Genomic DNA, 11,034 nt, shown 5'->3' with positions numbered 1-11,034 from the left:
AGCTATCCATTAGCTACCTGAAAAAAACACCTGTAAAAAAGGCATAAAAATAAAGGTCCCTCCAGGGTCAATGAGATGTCTTCTGGAGGTTGCTCATAACTTGCAACCTGTCGTTCTGACTCTTCTTCTTTCGCCAACACCACTCGTCCTTCAGGACCACCCTGGACCCTCACCCCCCTCCCCACCGCCGGGGCTGGACCTTGGCAATTCAGCAATATTCTAGCCTTGGGGCCTTGGGGAACTGTCCCCATGTGAGTGAAGCAGGTGCCCCTATAGGCTCTTCCAGCTTCTGCCAGGTGGGCTGCAGCAGCAACTTCTGCCAGAGCCTTTGCACAAGCATGGGTCTGAGGTACATCTAGGGCAGGGCTGGTGTTATGGGGGGTGACATCCCAGTAGTCACTGTGAACCAGAGCCTGCTGAACACCCTCAAATTGGAGGTGGACCCCAACAACCAGGCCATGCACACACAGGAGAAGGAGCAGATCAAGATCCTAACAAGTTTGCCTCCTTCATCAACAATGTGTGTTCCTGAAGCAGCAGAACAAGACATCAGAGACCAAGTGGAGCTTTCAGGAACACCAAGTGCTGCTTCGGCGCGTAGCCCAAGACAGCTCTCTGCAACAGGGTTCACATGTTTGAGGCTACAAATGTCCGAGGCAGTTGGAGTCACTGGGTCAGAAGCTTAAGCTGGAGGAGGAGCTTAGCAACATGCAGGGGCTGATGGAGGGCTTCAAGAAAGAGTATGTGTATGAGATCAGTAAGTAAGATTACAGAGAGACGGAGAATGAATCTGTCATCGGGAAGTATGTGAATGAAGCTTACATGAATAAGGTGGATCTAGAGTCTCTCCAGGAAGAGCTGACTGTGGAGATCAACTCCCTCAGGCAGTTACACGAAGAGGCAGTTACATGAAATGCATGCAATGCAGTCCCAGATTGCCAACACATCTGTGGTGCAACCCTGGGGGAATAGCCGCTCTCTGAACTTGGACTGCATCATTGCACCTGTCTGTGCCCAGAAGCAGGAGATGGCAATCCAAGGCAGACCGAAATTGAGGCCTAGAATGTACACCAGATCAAGAATGAAGAGCTACGTAAGAAAGTCAAGCTGGCCCTGGGCATGGAGAAGTCCATCTACTCTAAGCCGTGAGAGGGCCTGGAGGGCCAGCTGGAATCTGGGATGCAGAACAACAGTATCCATATGAAGAATATCAGTGGCTACACAGGATGGCTACAGGAGCCTCCCAAACCCTGGACTCAGCTGTGGCATGAGCTCCTTCCAGCCAACATCACCTTTGGCAGAGGCTCTAGCTGCAGCTCCTTCACTACCAAGGCCATGATTGTGAAGAAGATTGAGACCCACAATAGGAATCTGGTGTCAAGCCTTGATGTCCTGACCAAGTGAACAGCCACTGTATCTTCTCCCAGGGTGCTACCTCCTGCAGCTGCCCCCGAGCCTGTGGGGGAAACAGCTGCAAAGGGAAGTTTAGAGACCCACCTGAGCTCAGTCCACAGACCACCCCTGAGGTACCCTTCTATGCCTGGGAAACCAGTCTATTGCCCATGCTCTCAACCCAAAACAATTTATTTTTGCCCCCAAATAAAACCGCATATGACCCTGCCAAAGCAAAAAAAAAATAAAAATAAAATAAAATAAACAAAAAGCAATCCACAAACTAAGATAAAACATTTGCAAAACAAATATATTGAAAATAACTTATATACTGAATATACAAAGAACTCTTAAAATTTAATAATAAACCACCTAGTCTTTTTTTCTAAATGGGGAAAAAATATCTGAGAAGATTTTCACCAGAAAAGATAAACAAGTAACAAATAAGCATATGAAAATACTCAACGTTATTTGTTATCAGAGAATTACAAATCAAAACAAGATAAAATTTTGTTTCTACATTCTTAGTAGAATGACTGTAATCCAAAAAACAAATGGAAAATTCTAACCGCTGCCTAGGATGCAGAGCAACAGAAATTCTTATTAGCTACATTGGACAAATGCAGAATAGCACAGCACCTTCTCAAAGACAGTTTGGCAAAGATGGCAATCATGTTTCTATTTGTTTTCCAGACTGACTTGAAAATGTTATGTACACATACAGGCACACACAAAACATGCTCACAAATCTCTATAGGGCTAAATCCCAGGCACTGTGGATAAGATATTAAGAGGTAAGCTGTTTCTTTGTATTGTTCATTTTAAACAGAGGAAGGGGCAAATACTAAGACTAGACTACTTGCCTATATCATCATTCTCCATTTTTAAGACTGAAGAGAGGAAAAACATGAAATATTAGATATTGCTCATAGTTGGTATATTTTAATTTATTTAATTCAACTAGTTTTAAACTAATGATTTGTGTTTTTCTGTAATTAGTTTTAGTTTGTCTTTATATTTTCCTTGGCACCACTTTGATTTTTTTTCTTCTGATTAAGGTTGCAATAACCACTGTTTAAATGTGCTATAAATTATAGAAGAGGAAAAAGCCTTATATCTCTTTCCCTTCCTATTATTTTAAAAGCAGAGTGATTAAGACAACTTATAAAACATTTTCTCTATTATTTTATGCTTTTTAGATATTCAGAACAGTAGAGTGTATTTTGATTATATATATAATAACTTATTCTAATTAGGATCCCATCCAGTGGTTGAACATTATGTGGAGTTACACTGGTCATTTATTCATATATGAACTAGGAAATTTATGTCTGATTCATTTACTGGTCTTTCCTATTCCCTTCCCTCCTCCCTTCCCTTTATTTCCCTTTGTCTAATCCAATGTACTTCTATTCTCCCCTCCCCATCTTTTTGTGTATTAGCATTTGTATATGAGAAAGAACATTCAGCTTTTGGATTGGCTTATTTCACTCAGCATGACAGTCTGGAGACTCATTTATTGGCAAATGCCACTCGTATTTTGGCAAGTGCCATAATTTCATTCTTTTTATGGCTAAGTAATATTACATTATGTATGTACACCACATTTCCTTTATCCATTTATCTGTTGAAGAGCAACTGGATTGATTCCATAGCTTTGGTATTGTGAATTGAGCTGCTATAAACATCAATGTGACTGTGTCACTGTGGTATGCTGATTTTAAGTCCTTTAGGTATATACCCAAGAGTGGAAATAACTGGGTCAAATGATGGTTCCACTCCTAGTTTTCAGAGGAATCTCCATACTGCTTTCCATAATGGTAGCACCAATTTTCAGTCCCACCAACAATGTATGGTTGTATCTTTTCCCCTACATCCTCACCAATATTTATTGTTACTTGCATTCTTGATAATTGCCATTCTGAGTGGAGTGAGATGGAATCTCAGTGTAGTTTCAATTTTCATTTCTGTAATTGATAGAGACGTTGAACATTTTTTCATATATTTGTTGACCATTCATACTTCTCTATGAAGTGCCTGTTCTGTTTCTTTGCCCATTTATTGATTGGTTTATTGGGTTGTTTTTTTTTGTTTTTGTTTTTTGGTGTTAACAGTCCGGTGTTCTTTATATATCTTGGAGATTAATGCTATATCTGAGGCAAGTGTGGAAAAGACTTTTTCCCATGCTGTAGGCTCTTTGTTCATGTTCTTATTTCCTTTGCTGTGAATAAGCTTTTTTGTTTGATACTATCCCATGTATTGACTCTTGATTTTACTTCTATACTTTGGGAGTATTATAGAGGAAGTCAGTTCCTACGATGACATGATGGAGGGTTGGGCCTACATTTTCTTATAGGCACAGGATCTCTTGTATAATGCCTAGGTCCTCTATCCACTTTAAGTTGAGTTTTGTGCAGGGTGAAAGATAAGAGTTCAATTTCATTCTGCTACATATGGATTTCTAGTTTTCCCAAAACCATTTGTTGAAGAGGCTATCTTCTCTATAATGCATGTTTTAGGAGCCTCTGTCTAGTATAAGATAACTATATTCATGAGGGTTTGTCTCTGTGTCTTCTATTCTGTATCATTGGTCTACATGCCTGTTTTGGTGCCAATACCATGTCATCTTTATTACTAAGGCTCTGTAGTATAGTTAAAGGTCTGGTATTGTGATGCCTCCTGCTTCATTTTTCTAGCTAAGGATTGCTTTGGCTTTTCTGGATTTCTTATTTTTACAAATGAATTTGATAATGCTTTTTCTATTTCTATGAAGAATGTCATTAGGATTTTAATAGGAATTGCATTAAGTCTGTATAACCCTTTTGGTAGTATGGCCATTTTGACACTATTAATTCTGCCTCTCCAAGGGCATGGGAGATTCTCACCTACATCCCATGTGGGCACAGGAAAGGGTTCCCTTTCAGAAGGATGGGCTGCCTGAGAAGTAAAAGCTAAGAAAAGTAGTACTATAAAATAACCAGAAATATAGTTTCAGAATGGGTGCAGTGATGAACCAAGCTGACCAGACGGGTACAGTGTCTAACAAACAACAGAGCCCATGCTCTGTTTATTTATATCAGAACAGATCAAAAAAAATTTTAATAAAAAGTTCTTCACAAAAACAGGATAGAGGTGCGGGCAGGTAGGCTGCTCAGTTCCTAACAGGTCACGCTTGTCTCCAGTGCTGCATGGGACATCTTGGAAGAGCTGAGGGGGAGTTCATATATAATGGGCAATATTAATAGTGGTATTGCCACTATTCATTCCCAAATATCAGACCTACCCCCACTCAGGCTTCAACGCTAAAAAGGTCCTCATGCATTTCATAGGTGGCTTCCTACCAGAGATCTTCCATTTTCTAAGGTCTACTTCAGTTTCTTCCTTTAATATTCTATGCTTTTCATTGTAGAGGTCTTTCATTTTTTTTGTTGTTGTTGTTAGATTGATACCCAAGTATTTTGTTTTATATTTGTGAATTATTTTAACTTTTGTTCATCATGGAAGGTTTTTATTTCATTGACAATTCTAAAGCTTAATTTTGGTGGGTTTAATATTCTTTGTTAACATGCATTTTCTTTCAGATCTTGGTATATATTATTCCAAGACCTCACAGTTTTAAGGGTCTCTGTTGAGAAATCAGCTGAAATCCAGATTAGTTTCTCTCTAGATGTGACAGGTGATTTTCCTCTGGGAGCTTCTAAAAATTCTACCTTTATGCTGTATGTTAGGCATTTTCATTGTAATGTGCCTTAGCATAGGTCAATTGTAATTTTGTATATTTGGGGTTTTGTATGTCTTTGTATTTGGGGTTTTGTATGTTTTTTACTTTCCATTTCATTCTTAAAGTTTGGGAAATTTTCTGGTATTATTTCATTGAAAAGATTGCACCTTCCTTTTGTTTGTGTCTCTGAACTTTCATCTAACCCAGTAAATCTTAAATATGTTCTTTTCATATTGTCCCATATTTCATGGAAGTTCTGTTCATGTTCTTTTAACATCTTTTCTCCATAGTTAACTTTGTTTTCAAGATTATAAGTATTTTGTCTTCATTGCCTGAAATTCCTTCTTCCAAGTGGTCTAGGCTTCTGGTGGCGCTTTCTACTGAATTTTAATTTGGTTTATCAATTTCTTTATTTTGAGGATTTCTGCTTGATGTTTTTTCAGAATCTCTACAAATTTTTTGATGGGATCTTTCACTTCTGTATTTTCTCTCCAATTACACTTCTTACATTGTCCTTTACCTCACAGATTAGTTTAACTTTGAGCATTCTAAACTCCTTCTCTGACATTTCTTCCACTGCGGTATATATGGATTCTGTTATTGAAGTACCTTTATTTTTGGGGGGTGATATGTTCCCTTGATTTTTCAGGTTACTTTTGTGTATCTAACCCTCTACAATATGAATGAGGCAGTAGAGTTTATTCCCTGTAGACTTATAGTGTCCCTGAAGGTTTCCAGTGCCTTACCATTTAGGGAGAGACAAATAACAACAACAACTGATGATACCATATACAACATGAAACCAAACAGTTCCTGCTCTTACATGTACAATGTAAACTGTCACAATAAACAGAAGTGATATGCTCAGTTATTGCCCACAGTGAAAACAGTAAGTTTGTGAAAGAGTTTATAGTTTCATATGGGGGACAAGCAGAGAACAGAAGTGATATAGAATGTTATAATTATGAGGGAGGAGAGAAAATAAAAGTAAAAAAAAAAAGAAAAGAAAAAGTGAAAGACAGAACAATAGAGATTGTATTTTAACAGAAAAAAAGAGAAAGATAACCAAAGGAAACATAAGTGAGAGAAAAGTTATATATTGGAATTTTTTGAAATTAAAAATAAAGGGGTATAAAACAAATCAAAGTATACTAATCAATAATCCTAGTCCTCAAAATACTGATCCATGAAAAATAACTGGCTTCAAAAATCCTAAAATGAGAAAATAAAACAAATATGAATATGTGTAAGTATCCATGAACTATTCAGGTCACATTTGCACAGAGAAAAGACAAGGAAAAAAAATTAAATTTAAAAAAGTCTTGATAAAAATTTAAACAATTGTTTCCACTGGAGTTCAAAAGATTCTTAGCTTCCCTTTTAGCAGTATTATGTGGGGTAGTTTGGAATGTGATGCGTGCTACACTCTCAGGGTGGGGTTGCTGGAGAGTGAGAGGAAATTTCATAGGTGGAGCTCATGGAAGCAGGGTATTGGCTTAGGTAGGCTCCAGGCTCTTCATTGAATGGCAAATGTTCTAAACCAATGCGCCTCTAGTGCCCAGCAGTTGCTGGTCCCTGGTGGAAGACTGCACCCCAGGAATCTGCCTTGGGTTTCACTAGTGTTGTGGAGGAGCCATTTTCTTAGTCTCATCCATCACTTGCAGAACCCACATTTCCTGGTCTCTTTGAGTTGAGTCTCCAAACTCAATCTCTCCTACTCCTCCATTTTGAATTCACAGCAAGGTGTACCTCTCCCAGCCAGTCCTGCAAGCAGCTGGATTGGAGAGGAAGGAGGAAATCTGGTAGGTTTTCATGATCAATATTCTCCTGTGTAAATCCCTCCCCACATTCGATTTTTTTTTAAGAGAGACAGAGAGAGAAAGAGGGAGAGAGAGAGAGATAATTTTAATATTTTATTTTTCTTAGTTATCGGCAGACACAACATCTTTGTTTGTATGTGGTGCTGAGGATCCAACCCGGGCCGCAGGCATGCCAGGCCAGCGTGCTACCGCTTGAGCCACACCCCCAGCCCCCCACATTCGATTTTATCCTGGTCAATTTGGCACATTCTATGTCATGCAGTGCAGGTTTGCCAGGCCTGTATTTTGGACTAAACTCAGGTTTGTCAGGAATCAGCTTCCCCAACTAGTGGACCCCATGCTGCAGCTCCAGAATGATTCCTTCCTCTGTCTTCCACTGGCAGCTGAGAGGGATGCAGCTTCTTTCCTGCTCAAGGATATTTTGTAGCACGCCTTTCAGTTTAGTTAGGCAGTGTCTTTGGTCTGTGATTTCTCTATACCCAGACAAAAATGTGGGTTTCTTAAATTATTCATCCCTCCACTTTGATTTCAGAGGAACTGCTCTGGCTGGTGCCTCTGATGCCAGTGGCATTGAGGATTTCTTCCCTATTTTATTATATCAAATGTCCTGAGCCTCTGATCTGCTTTGAACATCCTTTATTAAGCCCCAGTAATGCCCACCACCACCCCCCATTTTTTTTCACCCACCTTGCTGAGAAAATGCCTACCTCCTTTCTTGGTTTCATGTTATGGAGCACCAGGAAAGGAATTTCTCTATTCTGCAATCTTGAAAAAAAAAAAAAAAACTTATGAAACTTTTTTTTTTTAATTTTTTATTGTTGGTTGTTCAAAACATTACAAATTTCTTGATATATCATATTTCACACTTTGATTCAAGTGGGTTATGAACTCCCATTTTTACCCCATATACAGATTGCAGAATTACATCAGTTACACATCCATTGATTTACATATTGCCATACTAGTGTCTGTTGTGTTCTGCTGCTTTTCCTATCCTCTACTATCCCCCTCCCCTCCCCTCCCCTCCCCTCTTCTCTCTCTACCCCCTCTACTGTCATTCATTTCTCCCCCTTGTATTATTTTTCCCTTTCCCCTCACTTCCTCTTGTATGTACTTTTGTATAACCCTGAGGGTCTCCTTCCATTTCCATGCAATTTCCCCTTCTATCTCCCTTTCCCTCCCACCTCTCATCCCTGTTTAATGTTAATCTTCTTCTCATGCTCTTCGACCCTACTCTGTTCTTAGTTACTCTCCTTATATCAAAGAAGACATTTGGCATTTGTTTTTTAGAGATTGGCTAGCTTCACTTTGCATAATCTGCTCTACTTCCATCCATTTCCCTGCAAATTCTATGATTTTGTCATTTTTTAATGCAGAGTAATACTCCATTGTGTATAAATGCCACATTTTTTTAATCCATTCGTCTATTGAAGGGCATCTAGGTTGGTTCCACAGTCTTGCTACTGTGAATTGTGCTGCTATGAACATCAATGTAGCGGTGTCCCTGTAGCATGCTCTTTTTAGGTCTTTAGAGAATAGACCGAGAAGGGGAATAGCTGGGTCAAATGGTGGCTCCATTCCCAGCTTTCCAAGAAATCTCCATACTGCTTTCCAAATTGGCTGCACAATTTGCAGTCCCACCAGCAATGTACAAGTGTACCCTTTTCCCCACATCCTCGCCAGCACTTGTTGTTGTTGTTTGACTTCATAATGGCTGCCAATCTTACTGGAGTGAGATGGTATCTTAGGGTGGTTTTGATTTGCATTTCTCTGACTGCTAGAGATGGTGAGCATTTTTTCATGTACTTGTTGATTGACTGTATGTCTTCCTCTGAGAAGTGTCTGTTCAGGTCCTTGGCCCATTTGTTGATTGGGTTGTTGTTATCTTATTGTTTAATTTTTTGAGTTCTTTGTATACTCTGGATATTAGGGCTCTATCTCTTCCTTCTTTTATCGTTGATTTTCAGTTTCATTCCATTATGATCAGATAAGATGCATGGTATTATCTCTACTCCTTTATATTGTCTAAGAGATGCCCTGTGACATAATATATGATCTATTTTTGAGAAGGATCCATGTGCTGCTGAGAAAAAAGTGTAACTGCTTGATGTTGGGTGGTATATTCTATATATGTCAATTAAGTCTAGGTTATTAATTGTGTTATTGAGTTCTATAGTTTCCTTATTCAACTTTTGTTTGGAAGATCTGTCCAGTGGCGAGAGAGGTGTGTTGAAGTCTCCCATGATTATTGTATGGTGGTCTATTAGACTCTTGAACTTGAGAAGAGTTTGTTTGATGAACATAGCTGCACCATTGTTTGGGGCATATATATTTATGATTGTTATGTCTTGTTGGTGTATGGTTCCCTTAAGCAGTATGTAGTGTCCCTCTTTATCCCTTTTGATTAACTTTGGCTTGAAATCTATTTTATTTGATATGAGTATGGACACTCCTGCTTGTTTCCGAAGTCCTTATGAGTGATATGATTTTTCCCAACCTTTCACTTTCAGCCTATGTATGTCTTTTCCTATGAAATGCTTCTCCTGTAGGCAGCATATTGTTGGGTCTTGTTTTGTGATCCATTCTACTAGCCTGTGTCTCTTGATTGGTGAGTTTAAGCCATTAACATTTAGGGTTATTATTGAGATATGGGTTGTTCTTCCAGCCATATTTGTTTATTTCTGTTACTAAACATGGTTTGTTTTCCTCTTTGATTATTTTCGCCCCCTTTACTGTCCTACCTCCCACTCTTGGTTTCATTGTTATTTTCCATTTCCTCTTCCTGTAATGTTTTGCCGAGGATGTTTTGAAGAGATGGTTTTCTAGCTGCAAATTCTTTTAACTTTTATTTATCGTGGAAGGTTTTAATTTCATCTTCCATCCTGAAGCTTAATTTCACTGGATACACAATTCTTGGTTGGAACCCATTTTCTTCCAGTGTTTGAAATATGTTATTCCAGGATCTTCTAGCTTTCAGAGTCTGTGTTGAAAGATGAGCTGTTATCCTGATTGGCTTACCCCTAAATGTAATCTGCTTCCTTTCTCTTGTAGCTTTTAAAATTCTCTCCTTATTCTGTATGTTGGGCATCTTCATTATAATGTGTCTAGGTGTGGGTCTCTTATGATTTTGCACATTCGGCGTCCTGTAAGCTTCTAGGATTTGGGATTCTGTCTCATTCTTCAAGTCTGGGAAGTTTTCTCGTATTATTTCATTGAACAGATTGCTCATTCCTTTGGTTTGGAGCTCTGTACCTTCCTGTATCCCAATGACTCTTAAGTTTGGTCTCTTAATGTTATCCCATATTTCTTGGATGTTCTGCTCATGGTTTCTTAACAGTCTTGCTGAGCTGTCTATGTTCTTTTCCAGTTGAAATACTTTGTCTTCATTGTCTGATGTTCTATCTTCTAAGTGTTCTACTCTGCTGGTAGTATTCTCCATTGAGTTTTTAAGTTGGTTTATTGCTTCCTGCATTTCTAGGATTTCTGTTTGTTTGTTTTTTATAACCTCTATCTCCCTGTATAGTTGATCCTTTGCTTCCTGGATTTGTTTGTGTAATTCATTGTTGAAGTGATCTTTCATTGTCTGATTTTGCTGTCTAATGTCTTCCTTGAGACTCCAGATAATCTGAAGCATGTATATCCTGAATTCTTTATCTGACATTCCATCTGCTGCAGCTGTTACCTCTTCTAAAGTTGAGTTGACCTGCATTGCTTGTGGTCCTTTCTTTCCTTGTCTTTTCATACTGCTTGTGTTTCTTTCTGCTTGGTGAAACTGTTGTGTTTTTGAAATTTTTTTCCCCTATATATTTATATTGCTCTTGTATAGTTGAAAAGTCTCCCTTGCAGGGTCGGGCGGCGGTCTGCCTACCTTGCAGGCGCGGGCGGTGGCTCTGCTCTCTCCTTACTCCAATTGGGGTGTCGTGACTACCACGCCAGCAGGTCACTGGGCCTATTCCGGGCGCGGGCGGCGCATCTGTTCTGCCCCTACTCCAATTGGGGTGACGTGTATACCACGCCGGCAGGCCACCGGGCCTGATCCGCCTGTCGGTTGCAGGTCTGCCTACCCTGCAGGCGCAGGCAGCGGCTCTGCTCTGCCCCCCC

At 39.4% G+C, this 11,034-nt stretch overlaps 1 pseudogene; it reads left to right on the top strand.

Annotated features, from left to right (window-relative positions):
- The first annotated feature begins 374 nt into the window (after positions 1 to 374).
- Positions 375 to 1,149, top strand: LOC124075729 (keratin, type II cytoskeletal 8-like; annotated as a pseudogene).
- The last annotated feature ends 9,885 nt before the right edge of the window (positions 1,150 to 11,034 follow it).

Source organism: Marmota monax, unplaced genomic scaffold (assembly GCF_021218885.2).
Source record: "Marmota monax isolate L192 unplaced genomic scaffold, Marmota_monax_Labrador192_F-V1.1 WCK01_AAM20220418_F8-fsc00036, whole genome shotgun sequence".
In the NCBI taxonomy this organism is placed as follows: Eukaryota; Metazoa; Chordata; class Mammalia; order Rodentia; family Sciuridae; genus Marmota; species Marmota monax.
The sequence above is the reverse complement of the archived record's forward strand: the minus strand, read 5'-3'. Positions and strand labels throughout refer to the sequence as shown.